Here is a 12,747-nt window from a genome sequence, read left to right as displayed (position 1 = left end):
TAAACGATCAGTTTGCAACAAAGCATCCAAATAAGAAAGCCAAAGGGAAGGAGAGACCTCAAATGTTAATTACAAATGTATCCATTCCCAAACAATGGAGAGGTGGAGTCAAGATAATTCACTCCACCAATGAACTTTCAACTTTACAGTAACAGCCGCAGAGCCTCTAGAAGCTGGATTGAAAAAACCAGATTTTCATTTTCTGTCGGAAATTTTAGTGAAAATTAGTTAGCTTTATTTACAGTATTTCAGTTCATCTATCTTTTGGAAGCAGCAGTACAGAACATGAATGCGAATTACACATTCTATTCCCAGCTCCCAGCATGCATATGGCAGGGCTGAATTTAGACCATGGGACAAGGGGGAGAATTTAAGTGACTAAGAACAAACACCTCGACGATCTTCACCCACCGGAGCGTCCTCCTGATTTTATAGGTTGCCACCCCCTGGAGCTCTGCGGGAGACTCAGGTAAACTCAGTCACAGGAAGCTAGAGGCTGTTTAGCTCCAAGTTTTGTAGCCTGTAGAGATGTAGCCTCTTGTTTTACAGGAGCTTTACAGATAGTGTGGGGAGATGCCAGAGCAGTGCTACCCCATTGCCACTGAATTCCTAGTCTTCTCAGTGCCTTTGAGAAGACTTCTATTTAAAACTAGAGTAAAACACCCAAAATATGCCCTACCCACAGCCAGACGCCCAAACTAAAAGGCTTATCTGCCCCAGTTCTCCTCTTATCTGGCTGCTGTCTCCCCTCTAGGCTTTATTTATCTAACTCTACTCATCTTGGAAGGATCGACTTTTTTCAGGAAGTCATCTTTGCTTACTCTAATTGAAACTTCTCTCTCACTCAAATTTTCTCTCCCTCAGGCCTAGAGTAAGATTTTCAGAGGACTGTGGGTGTGAGGTTTTGATGCTCGCCCATTATACTTCAAAGCAAAAACAACCCTAAAATATACAACATGTGTACAAAGTTTCTAACTTCTTCCTATAATTGTTACTGTTTTTATAAAGTTTTCCATTAAAAAAAAATTTGTTTTTGGCTGCATTGTGTCTTCGTTGCTGTGCGTGGGCTTTCTCTAGTTGCGGCGAGCGGGGGCTACTCTTCCTTGCGGTGCGCGGGCTTCTCATTGCGGTGGCTTCTCTTGTTGCGGAGCACGGGCTCTAGGCACGCGGGCTTTAGTAGTTGTGGCACACAGGCTCAGTAGTTGTGGCGCATGGGCTTAGTTGCTCCGCGGCATGTGGGATCTTCCCGGAGCAGGGCTCGAACCCGTGACCGCTGCATTGGCAGGCGGATTCTTAACCACTGCGCCACCAGGGAAGCCCTGTAATTCTTATTTAGATGATTTTTTTTAAAAAAATCCAATTCTTTCAAACACTGTTTTGGTACCCTTGATTGGATGGTACTCAAGGCAATGCTAATGCTGTTTGTTGGATTAACCACCTGTTTCCTTCACCAGAAGGAATGCATTATGAGATTAGGGACTTTGTCTGGTTAATTACTGTATCTCTGAAGCCTAGAATAGCACGCACATATAATAGTTCTCAGTATGTTCAACTAATGAATAAAAGGGAAATCTTCTAGCTGTGTTCAAATATTTTAAGAACTTCATGTGGCAGGTGTATAAGTGGGGATACCGGGTTGGGTTTTCTTCTGTGCTTCTGAAGGCAAAGACCTACGTATGGGAACTATTGGGACTGAACATACAAATTTTCTGATATTTAGAGCTGGTCATTATTACCTCTAGATTAGAGTTAGAGTTGAACATTACCCTTGGCATCCTCATAAAGCAGTGACCTCTCCCCGTCGGTGGAAGTACTCAGAGTCAGAGCAGCATCTGTCAGGGGATTCCTTCTTGCAGAAAGGAGTGGGCAAAATAATCCCCCCGCCCCTCCAGCTATCCAGGTCCTAATCCCTAGAACCTGTGACTGTGCCCTTACATGGCAAAAGGGACTTCGTAGATGTGATTAAGATAAGGACCTTAAAATGGTGAGATGATCCTGGATTATTGGGAGGGGCGGGGGGTGCTCAATCCAATCACATGTGTCCTTCAAATCAGAAAACCTTTCCCGGCTGAGGTCAGAGTCAGAGGATGATGTGAAGAAGGGTCAGAGAGATGCAACGTTGCTGGCTTTGAAGAAGGAGAAAGGGGGCCGCAAAACAGGTAATACAGTTAGCCTCTAAAAGGTAAGAAAGGCCAGTAAAGATCTCCCCAGCAGTAGCCTCCAGAAATGAACATAGCCCTGCTCTCACTCTGATTTTTTTGTGACATGTGTTGAAGTTTTGAATTCCGTTGGAATTCTAAATGTACAGAACTGTAAGAAAATAAAGTCATGTGTTTTAATCCATCAGGTTTGTTAGAAAACTAATACAATGACCTTTAAGGTTATTTTCCAGATCTGAGATTCCATAATGCTAACCTGTCGGAGGAGGGATTGGATTAGAACTAGGAAAACAATTCCAAAAGTGAGGGTTATTAAACATGGAGGTGATTTATTAAGCAGACTGTGAAATCCCCATCTCTAAAGAGTTTAAAGATGAGAATGGATGAATGTGACCTGTCTAGAACTCAGTCTAAAGTTCCATCATCCAAGAGTCCTGGGGATGAGCTAAATGAATTAATTCCTACTCTCTGGAGTCTATGAAAGGAGTCCAGTCTGTGAAAAGAGGCAGGATTTCTGTAAGACTGGGGCAAATTGCCTTTAAATGGAAACAATTTGCCTTCTGAAAGCATTGGGGTATTAGGTGAAAATGTCCAAATTGAAGCAGTTTAAAACCTCCATTTCCTATTTGGCATGAGTTATGAAATTTCATACGAACATAGAGATACATAAACAATGTAGCCATTGATATTACGCCCAAACTGAGCCTGTCATTTGATTTTGAGTGATTGAGCAAGACCGCATACTTCCATCCAGGGATCTGTTACAATAGGAACCGTTTTGATTATATCTTAAATTTAAGAAAACTCCCTCTTACCTTGGGGAAGTGCAGGCCTCTGAGTCTGCAAATCAGTTCGCATACAGCCAACACCCTCTTCGGGAATCTGTTCTGTCTTGCCCAACTAAGGTCCCCACAGAGAGGGAGAGAAGTGCTGCAGATTTCACTTAAAAGTTCCCCCAGTCTGCTCTTCTGGGTGCCTTAAGCAGTGACTGGAAGGTCCTGCTCTCTTTTCTTTTTTTTTCTAATAGGAGGGAATTTTTCTTTTTCTTTTTTAAAGTTAATTAATATTTATTTTTGGCTGCATTGGGTCTTCACTGCTGCGCGCGCTTTCTCTAGTTGCGGCGAGCGGGGGCTACTCTTCGTTGCGGTGCGCGGGCTTCTCATTGCGGTGGCTTCTCCTGTTGCGGAGCGCCGGCTCTAGGCATGCGGGCTTCCGTAGTTGTGGCTCGCGGGCTCAGTAGTTGTGGCTCAGTGGGACTGCTGATAATTCCAGGAGTAGGTACTCAGCTCTCTCTGAAAGTGATCAGTAGCGCTTTGACCATAGATTCGCTCCTCTCAGGAGTCCGCTTCTCTTCCCTAATTGTGCCGCACGACTAAATTCTTGTCTATGTCTGTTTGAAGGGAGGGTGGGAGGGTGGCTGGGCTGGGGGGGGACTGATGTCATAACTGCCTCCCTTGCACCGTCAGCACTTCTCATCTGTCCTTGTCCACCGACCATTTGTTCTTGTAGAATCTAGTTTCCCATCAGCAACGATGAGGCCACCTCACCTTGGAGCTGCTGGGTCACGGTTAGTATGGGCTGGAGGGTGGCCTGCAAACGGCCGGTTACACTCCCTAGCATGTGTAGACCTTGGACATTAACCCCACTTCTCCCAGGGGAAACTGAAGCCTTGTTTTAGGTCACCTGGTGACTTCTGGTCCTACTTTTTGACCCCTAGTCCAGTGTGCTTATACTTCAGGGCACTGTGGTCCAAGCCGGCTTCAAACAGGGCTGAAGCTAAACATTTCAGAGAGGGATCTAGCATGACTCAACCAAGACTCTCTGGAGTCTTAAGTGGTCTGGGTTTGAATCCTGAGGGCCACTTTTGGCAACGTGACCTTGGGTAAGTTACTTAACCATGAGTTCACCCACAAAGTCACTGCTTCCAGACTTTGGTTTAACCCCTGGGAAGGGGAACCCCAAGAATAAATGCGGTAATTTTAATTTTTTACGCAATCCATCAGATGGGGGCAGGGAAGGGTGGGTTGCATGTAGCTCAGAGGGGTCAGAAATTAACTGAGATCCAGAAAGTTAAGAGGCGTGATATTTCCTGCACACCAGAGCGGACATTCGTACCGATACACCAGACACCTCGAGAACTTCCGTATCCCGCGATCCCCACGGCTATCAGCCTTGCCCGCCCACCAAACGTTCACCCCTTCTGGGGCCGGCTCAGTTTTCCAGGCCTTTCCCCTTCCTAGGCGTCTCCTGCGGGTTCCCAGTCCGAAGGCTGGATCCCCACGTCGCAGCCTCGGCCGGAGGCGCCTACAGCGGCGGCACTAGCGATCTTCCGGCTCGTGGCCCGAGCACGGTCCGGCAGCGAACCTCGGACCAGGCGAGGCCCTCGGGAAGCCCCCGCGCCAGGGTCGCGGGTCGGCACGTGGGCCGGCAAGAGGCCGTGGCGCAGGGGTCAGTCCCGGCCACTCCCCTCCCCAGCCTCGAGCCGGCGCTCTGGCAACTGGGGCGGGGGGCGGGGGGGGGGGGAAGGCGGGCCAGCACCGCCCACGCACCGCCCACGTCGTGGGGGAGGGCGGTGCCGCGACACGCGGGGCGGCCGAGCGCGGACGGCGGCCGAGGAGGCCCAACCTCAAGCCCGGTGCGTGCGCGAGTGTGTGCGGGCGGGGCGGGGGCGCGCGCACGCGTCCTGACAGGCTGGTGTCTGCGGCGGCGCGCCCCTCGGCGCGGCCGGAGCTCCAGCTCCAAGCCCGAGTCCGCCCTCCTCGTCTGGGGGAGTTTTAACTGTTCAAAGCTGCACACGCTCCGGCCGTTCAAATTTCCAGAAGTGTCTTGATTGCTTGCTTTCTTTTTTTTCACTTTGTTTTGAAATCTTGATCTGCAGCGTGTTATGTCCTGACTCTCGGACACGCTTTAGGCAACCAGGGCATGAAAAATGGAAATGGAATCTTCCGTAAGTGAACTTGAATTTCTACCCCTGTTGAAAACCTGTGACTGGCACCCCCGTTGCATTTTTAGGTCTAAAACCCTTCCACGGTCTCCGGGTCCCCAGGGGCCCGGTCCAGCCCCACCCGGCCGGCCTCACTTCGTCCCCGCAAGCTCCGGGCACATGGACCTTGTACAGTTCTTCAGCGAGAAGAGATCTCCGCTCAGCTGACACTTTTGCCTTGTTTCCCATGACTGAGATTCCTCCTCCTCCTCTCTGCCTACCTCATTCTCGTCCTTTAGATTTCAGATCAAATGCCACTCCCTCGGAAGGACTTCACTGACCTCTCGAAACTTTATTTTCCTTGGCGCTTAACAGAGTATATCATTTTAAAAAAATGTATCTTGTGTTTATTTGTTCAGTGCTTAGGTTTAGTAGAATGTAAATTTCATGAAGGCACGACCATGGCTCTTTTGCCTTTTACTGTACTTTCAGAACCTCGCAGGAGGTGGGACATAATGGATATTCCCTAAATATGTATTGAAGGTAGGAAAGAACTTTCCAAACATGTGATTACAGACCTTTGATTATGGGAACGTGCAAGGTTTGCAGTTTGCCCCGGAGGAGACAAGTTTCGAATCCTGGCCTATAAACTTTTTCCACGGTACCTTACTTTCAGTAACAACTTTTTTTTTTCTCTTGCACTCCAAATATATGTATATTTATTTATTTACAAATTATAAAAGTGTAGTGCATGCTCATATATATTTATATATTATTATAAAGCACACACAACCAAACAGAAGCTTTTTAAAGCTAAGATAAAAATAATAGCTATAAATAAAAGTTCTAAAATTTTTTTCCTGCACTGTGCTTTGGAGCCCACTCTGCAGATCATCTGTGGGAAGAGGGCTGCCCTCTCTTGGTAGAGGGCAGCTAAAGACACTTGCTTTGCATGGCCCGAATTCCTCAGGCTTTCACAGGTTTAGCGTTTTGTGACCTCCGGTGGTATACTCAGCATTCCTGGTCTACACTATTTTCATTCAAGGAAAATATAAAGCGAGGCATTGTTTTAAGCCAGCACATTCTTTAAAATGCAGAGGTACTCGTATTATGCACTCATATTGGACCAGGAAACAATGAAACATACGCATGTATAAATGTCTCAAAACTGAATGTCCATATTTCTGACACCATGGTCACTACTCTATAAACGGAAAAATAATTAATCTGTTCTCATGTTTCAAGGCTTACAGAATTTTCACCTTTGAAGGCAACTGAATTACATTATTTTAGGTTTCTTTCTTTTCTTTTTCTCTTTTTTTTTTTTGGCAGCGCTGTGCAGCTTGTGGGATCTTAGTTCCCCAACCAGGGCCCACGGCAGTGAAAGCCCGGAGTCCTAACCACTGGACCACCAGGGAAGTCCCATATTATTGTAGTTTTGATGGTGGGATATTCCCTACTGACTTTTATATTATGTATATAATCTATCTATACTATATTATAAATTTATAATATATTTATGTCATATTATAAATGTTTATACATTTATATATAAATAAAGCCTTATCTACTTTAAGCCTTAAGAACTTCTAGGGTAAAAGCATAACAGATTTCTATTATACAGCATGTCTTTTGGACTTAAATAGTTCAGTGTTTGAACAAATTTTGAAATGCCTTTATGTACGGGTGAAATGGGGGAGACCAATCATAACATAGTCCTAGGAAAATATTACAGATCTATGTATGAGAATTTCCAGCAAAGTCAGCTACACCTTCTGTGAGAGATAGGAGTGAAACATGTAACATAAAGTCAAAAGTGCAATTGTTCACTAATTGTTTACAATTTCCAGTTGTGTAGATAAATAATTCACTTAACCGTTATTTATTTCTCCAGAGCAATTTTTTGCTACTTGATCAACATATTCAATTTTACCTTCTCATTTCTACTTCTGCAAAAACGATTATGTTTTAGAATCTGTCTAAGCTGCCCCTAGTTTCACGTTGCAGTCTGTTAGGGATATAAGTAAAGAGACAATGATCACAAGCAAATAAGAGTCCTGATCCCTCACCTGTCTACCAAATAACAAACTCACCTGCAAATATACACAAATGCCCACAAATGCCTAGGCAGGGTAGGGAAAGGAGGGAAGAAAGACAGAGTAGAATCGCTTTAGATGTTCCACTGATTTTGAGGTTCTCCCCTCCCATAGAAGCTTCCTTCACAATTCATTGTATTTCTCTACTTCATTTCCATTACACGTGTCAGGCAGGAATATTACGCAGGCAGCGCACAATCCAACCACAGTTCCCCAGGGGTACCAATCTCCCAGAATTGCTATGTCAAAGCACACATCCGAATCCAACACTCCCATCCCTCTGCCTATTGCAGTCACCAAAGGAATTATTTTGGGGGATGTTTTTTTACTCGGGTTCCACGGCATACCAAGTTGCATGTTACCAGAGTTTCCGAAAACAGCAGCTCACTTATTAATTACACACGGCAAAAGGTGCCATTACGATGGGGAGATTTAGAGGACACTGTTTTAATTAGAAGATCAGTGTATCATCACCAACAGCTTGTGGAGCCCTAGCTGGGCCTCCTGCAGCCGCGGGCGGGCACCGCGACGGCTCTTCTCTCCCGGGGGCGTGGCCCACCCTGGGTGAAGGGACGGAACGGCGGTGCGTGCTGAGTGACGGTGCTGCGACCTGGTCGTGGGGCCTCCCTGGCTCGCGCCCTGGAGCTCCCGGCAGCCAGGCGGTGACCCCACGCGCCGCCAGGAGGCGCGCCGCCGAGGCCCCCAGCGCTCAGACTGCGCAGGCGCAGAGCCGGGCGGACCCGCGGCGCCGGGGAGGCCGGCGGGGCTGCGCGGCTCGCGGGCGGCGGCCCATCCTGAGGAGCCGGGGCGCCCGGGGAGGCTGCCGGAGCAGCGGCCGCAGCCCCGTGGAGGAGCGTGCTGGACGCACGGGGCAAGGCGCCTCGCACGGGCTCGGAGGAGAAGCCGAGCTCGGCCGTTCCCGGCCTGGGTTTCCTGCTTTGTGACCCTGCCTCGCGGGGGCTGTGAGGGAGCAGCGTCGGCCGCGTGGCCGGTGCGCTTGAAGAAGACGGTGACGGGAAAAAGGCGCGGGCAGAGCGAGCGGCCGGCAGGCTGTGTCCCTGTGTCACCTCCCGTGGGAAAGCCGCCCGCGCCCTGGCGGCCGCTGCGCTGGGTGCTCGGGCGCCGGGTCCCTGCGGTCGGTGGTGGTGGGAGCCGGGCTGGGGACCCTGGGGACGGCCTTGCTTCCTGCGGAGACGGCTCACCCCGTTCACATGACATTTCATCGCAGTCTTCAGTGTCGACGTTGGACTTGAGTGAAAGATCATCTCGTCCAAATATTTACTGAATGACTATTGGAGAATTATTTTTAAAATCTGAGTGCTTAGGCGAGCGCCTGGCATCCAAAAGTGTCACGTTCCTGGTTTAATACCGTAACCTCTCACGGCCCTTTCTCTTCATCCGTAAGAGTGGCTCCACCGCCCAAGGTTGCCCAAGGTCGCAGGCCAGGGAGCTGCAGTGCTTGCTGAGATTTTTTTTTTTTTTTAAGATTAAAAAAAAAAAGAAAAGTACAGTTGATTTAGTGTTGTGTTAATTTTGCTGTACAGCAAAGTGATTCAGTTATACATATACGTACATTTTTTTCTTTATATTCGTTTCCCTTATGGTTTATCACAGGATATTGAATAGAGTTCCCCGTGCTAAGTGCTGGCTGAGATTTGAAGCGAGGCGTTTGGCCTCCAGGCTCTGTGCTCTTCGTCACAACAGTTAGCAGCGACCAAGGAGCACGTTTTTAGATGCCTTCTCCAGGCTCTTTTTCTATTTTATTTGTACTTCTGTTAGATTAGGAGATAAATCGCTTTGGATAGAATCTATGATCTGTCAATCCTACATGGACCTTAAAAGTGCAGTGGATTGAGATTCCTGTGTTTTTCACGTCGACTTATGGCACAGTCTGGTTGCCTGAATTACTTCAGTGTAAATGATACCCGCACTCAATATACATGGGCAACAGAAGGCAACTACAAAACTCACAGGACTCAAACTTTCTAGGATCCACTGGGTCACCGCTCATCTAAAGGAAATTGTAGCTGTAACTGCTGGTGAAACTGAAGGAGTGCAGATATTATCTCCCCTAGGAGGCTGGTTGGGCATCTCATAGAGGCTGTACTTCCAGAGGTTAGTCATTTATGATATTTGCTCTGTTCTTTGAAGCTACACGTTTCCAAAACATTTCTTCTTAAGGCTGTGTGTTCCTATAATGTATTCCTTTCGCTGATTTCTGTGCTAGAGGAAATGAAGGTAATCAGTGGGGTGTATGTGAGAAGACTCTTCAGGGAAATGTTAAACAGTTGGCCAGAGGGCAGTTCACCAGACAGCTGGCTTTGTTGCATGAAGAACCGTGGGAGCAAATATTAGACTCTTTTTTAGCGGTCATGGTTGGGTTTTCAGGCACTTCCTGTTAAATCATGGTAAAGAATGCACATTTGTGCATTAGAGGGGCCTATTTTACATATTAGAAACAAGACCTTTTGTGGAGTACAGAGTTATGCTTTAGGAAGTGTGAGCCCATTGTGATAGGCTGAAAGTGCCCCAGGCCCCCGCCCCCCCCCCCCCACCCCCCACAAGATATCCACAGCCTAATGCCTGGAACCTTGAATGTTACCTTATTTGGAAAAGTCTTTGCAGATGTGATTAACTTAAGGATCTCGAGATGGGGAGGTTCTCCTGGATTACCTGGGTGTGCCCTAAATACAATCACAAGTGTCCTTAAGTAAGAGAGAGGCAGAGGGGATTCGATACAGGAAAAAAGAGAAGGAGGCCATGTGAAGATGGAGGCACAGATTGGAGGTACGGCCGCAAGCCAAGGAATGCTGGCAGCCATCAGAAGCTGCAAGAAGCAGGGAACAGATTCTTCCTTAGAGCCTCCAGCGGGAGCACAGACCCCCTGATACCCTGATTTTGGTTCACTAAAACTGATTGTGGATTTTGGCCTCCAGAACTGTGAGAGAATACATTTCTCTTGTTTTAGGCCACCAAGCTTGTGATATTTGTTACTGCAGCCGCAAAAAACTAACACTCATAGTTAATTCAGGGAACTAGTAGATCTCTGAATCTGTATAACAAGGAATTCGTTGTTACTAGTTTTGTCCCTTTGATACTATTTTCCCTTCTTGGAATGCTTGACTTTGTGGTTGATGGTATAGAGACTGATTTGGTGACCCTGACTAGTGTGGCTCCAGCCCATACATTCAGGTGTTTTTGTTCGGTTTGAGTGGTCAGGGATAGCAGTATAAGTAAGACAATGTCCATATCAAGGCCATGAGGTCAGTATCTGCCTATCAAATGTCAACATTGGCCTCAGAATATTAACGTTAAAATTAATTGCTCACCTTGGCTCACCATGCACTAGTAGAGTTGGATAAGCTTCACAATCTGTCTGGGGTTATAAGGAGGACCAAGCCAAAAGAAAAGAAACACTTGGTTATATACATTTAGCATTGTGAGTATATTTATGTTGTACTGGGTTTGTAAATCATTACCTCTAAACATACCCGTGAAGTCAAGATTGAGTCAGGAGCCCAGCGGGCCAATTCTGGCTCCTCTACTTTAGGCAACTTAGTTAAACTTTCTGGAGAGTGGAAATAGCATGAGATGTAATAATAAATATTATTTAATAAACATATATGTATCAGAAACTGGACTAAGTGCTGTATGTATATAATCTTATTTAATCCTTGTAACAACCCCTAGCAATAAGTGTTATCCTAATTATATAGATGAGGAAATTTATGTTCAGAAAAAATTAAGAAAACTTGTCCAAATCTGCAAAATCAGTGGCTGAACTGGAATCTGGACACAGGATATCTTATTTCCAAGTACATACTCTTTTTTTTTTCCCCAATATTTATTTATTTATTTATTTGTTTGGCCACGCTGGGTCTTAGTTGCAGCACGCAGGATCTTCATTGCTGCGTGTGGGATCTTACTTGAGGTGTGCGGGATCTTTGACTACAGCATGCGGGGGTCTTTACTTGCATCATGTGAACTCTTAGTTGCAGCATGTGGGATCTAGTTCCCTGACCAGGGATCGAACCCAGGCCCCCTGCATTGGGAGTGTGGAGTCTCAGCCACTGGACCACCAGGGAAGTCCCTCTAACTACATACTCTTTTTTTTTTTTAATAATTTTTTTAATAGATCTTTATTGGAGTATAATAGTTTCACAATACTGTGTTAGTTTCCATCGTACAACAAAGTGAATCAGCCATATGCATACATATGTCCCCATATCCCCTCCCTCTTGAGTCTCCCTCCCATCCTCCCTATCCCACCCCTCTAGGTCATCGCAAAGCACCAAGCTGATCTCCCTGTGCTATGCTGCTGCTTCCCACCAGCTGACTATTTTACATTCCGTAGTGTATATATGTCGATGTTACTCTCACTTTGCCCCAGCTTCCGCCTCCCACCCTGTGTCCTCCAGACCATTTCCTATGTCTACGTCTTTATTCCTGCCCTGCAACTAGGTTCATCGGTACCATTTTTTTTTAAGATTCCATATATATGTGTTAGCGTACAGTATTTGTTTTTCTCTTTCTGACTTCACTCTGTATGACAGACTCTAAGTCCATCCACCTCACTACAAATAACTCAATTTTGTTTCTTCTTATGGCTGACTAATATTCCATTGTATATATGTACCACATCTTCTTTATCCATTCATCTGTCAATGGACATTTAGGTTGGTTCCATGTCCTGGCTACTGTAAATAGTGCTGCAATGAACTCTGTGGTACCTGTCTCTTTTTGAATTATGGTTTTCTCAGGGTATATGCCCAGTAGTGGGATTTGCTGGGTCATATGGAGTTCTATTTTTAGTTTTTTAAGGAACCTCCATACTGTTTTCCATAGTGGTTGTATCAATTTACATTCCCACCAACAGTGCAGGAGGGTTCCCTTTTCACCACACCCTTTCCAGCATTTATTGTTTCTAGATTTTTGGATAATAGCCATTCTGACCGGCGTGAGGTGAACCCTCACTGTAGTTTTGATTTGCATTTCTCTAATAATTAGTGATGTTGAGCATCTTTTCATGTGCCTCTTGGCCATCTGTATGTCTTCCTTTGTGAAATGTCTATTTAGGTCTTCTGCCCATTTTTAAATTGGATTGTTTGTGTTTTGGATATCGAGCTCCATGAGCTGTTGTATATTTTGGAGATGAATCCTTTGTCTGTTGTTTCACTTGAAAATATCTTCTCCCATTCTAAGGGTTGTCTTTTTGTCTTGTTTATGGTTCCTTTGCTGTGCAAAAAGCTTTGAAGTTTAATTAGGTCCCATTTGTTTATTTTTGTGTTTATTTCCATTACTCTAGGAGGTGGGTCAAAAAAGATCTTGCTGTGATTTATGTCAAAGAGTGATTTTCCTATGTTTTCCTCTAAGAGTTTTATAATGTCTGGTCTTATTTAGGTCTTTATTCCATCTGGAGTTTATTTTTGTGTATGGTGTTAGGTAGTGTTCTAATTTCATTCTTTTACATGTAGCTGTCCAGTTTTCCCAGCACCACTTATTGAAGCGGCTGTCTTCTCGCCATTGTATGCTCTTGCCTCCTTTGTCGTAAATTAGGTGACCATATGTG

The 12,747-nt window shown here is 45.9% G+C and overlaps 1 protein-coding gene across 3 annotated transcripts in view; it reads left to right on the top strand.

The window, feature by feature from the left end:
* Positions 1-8,970: 8,970 nt before the first annotated feature.
* LOC137752235 (phospholipid-transporting ATPase IB-like) overlaps positions 8,971-12,747 on the top strand; it is a 74,795-nt gene continuing 71,018 nt past the window's right edge. For all 3 annotated transcript variants that reach the window (XR_011071099.1, XR_011071098.1, XM_068527000.1), the window contains exon 1: positions 8,971-9,293. The gene's annotated coding sequence lies outside the window, so the exon portion shown is untranslated. The remainder of the gene's footprint in view (positions 9,294-12,747) is intronic.

The sequence above is a fragment of the Eschrichtius robustus genome, chromosome 18 (assembly GCF_028021215.1).
Source record: "Eschrichtius robustus isolate mEscRob2 chromosome 18, mEscRob2.pri, whole genome shotgun sequence".
In the NCBI taxonomy this organism is placed as follows: domain Eukaryota; kingdom Metazoa; phylum Chordata; class Mammalia; order Artiodactyla; family Eschrichtiidae; genus Eschrichtius; species Eschrichtius robustus.
The sequence above is the reverse complement of the archived record's forward strand: the minus strand, read 5'-3'. Positions and strand labels throughout refer to the sequence as shown.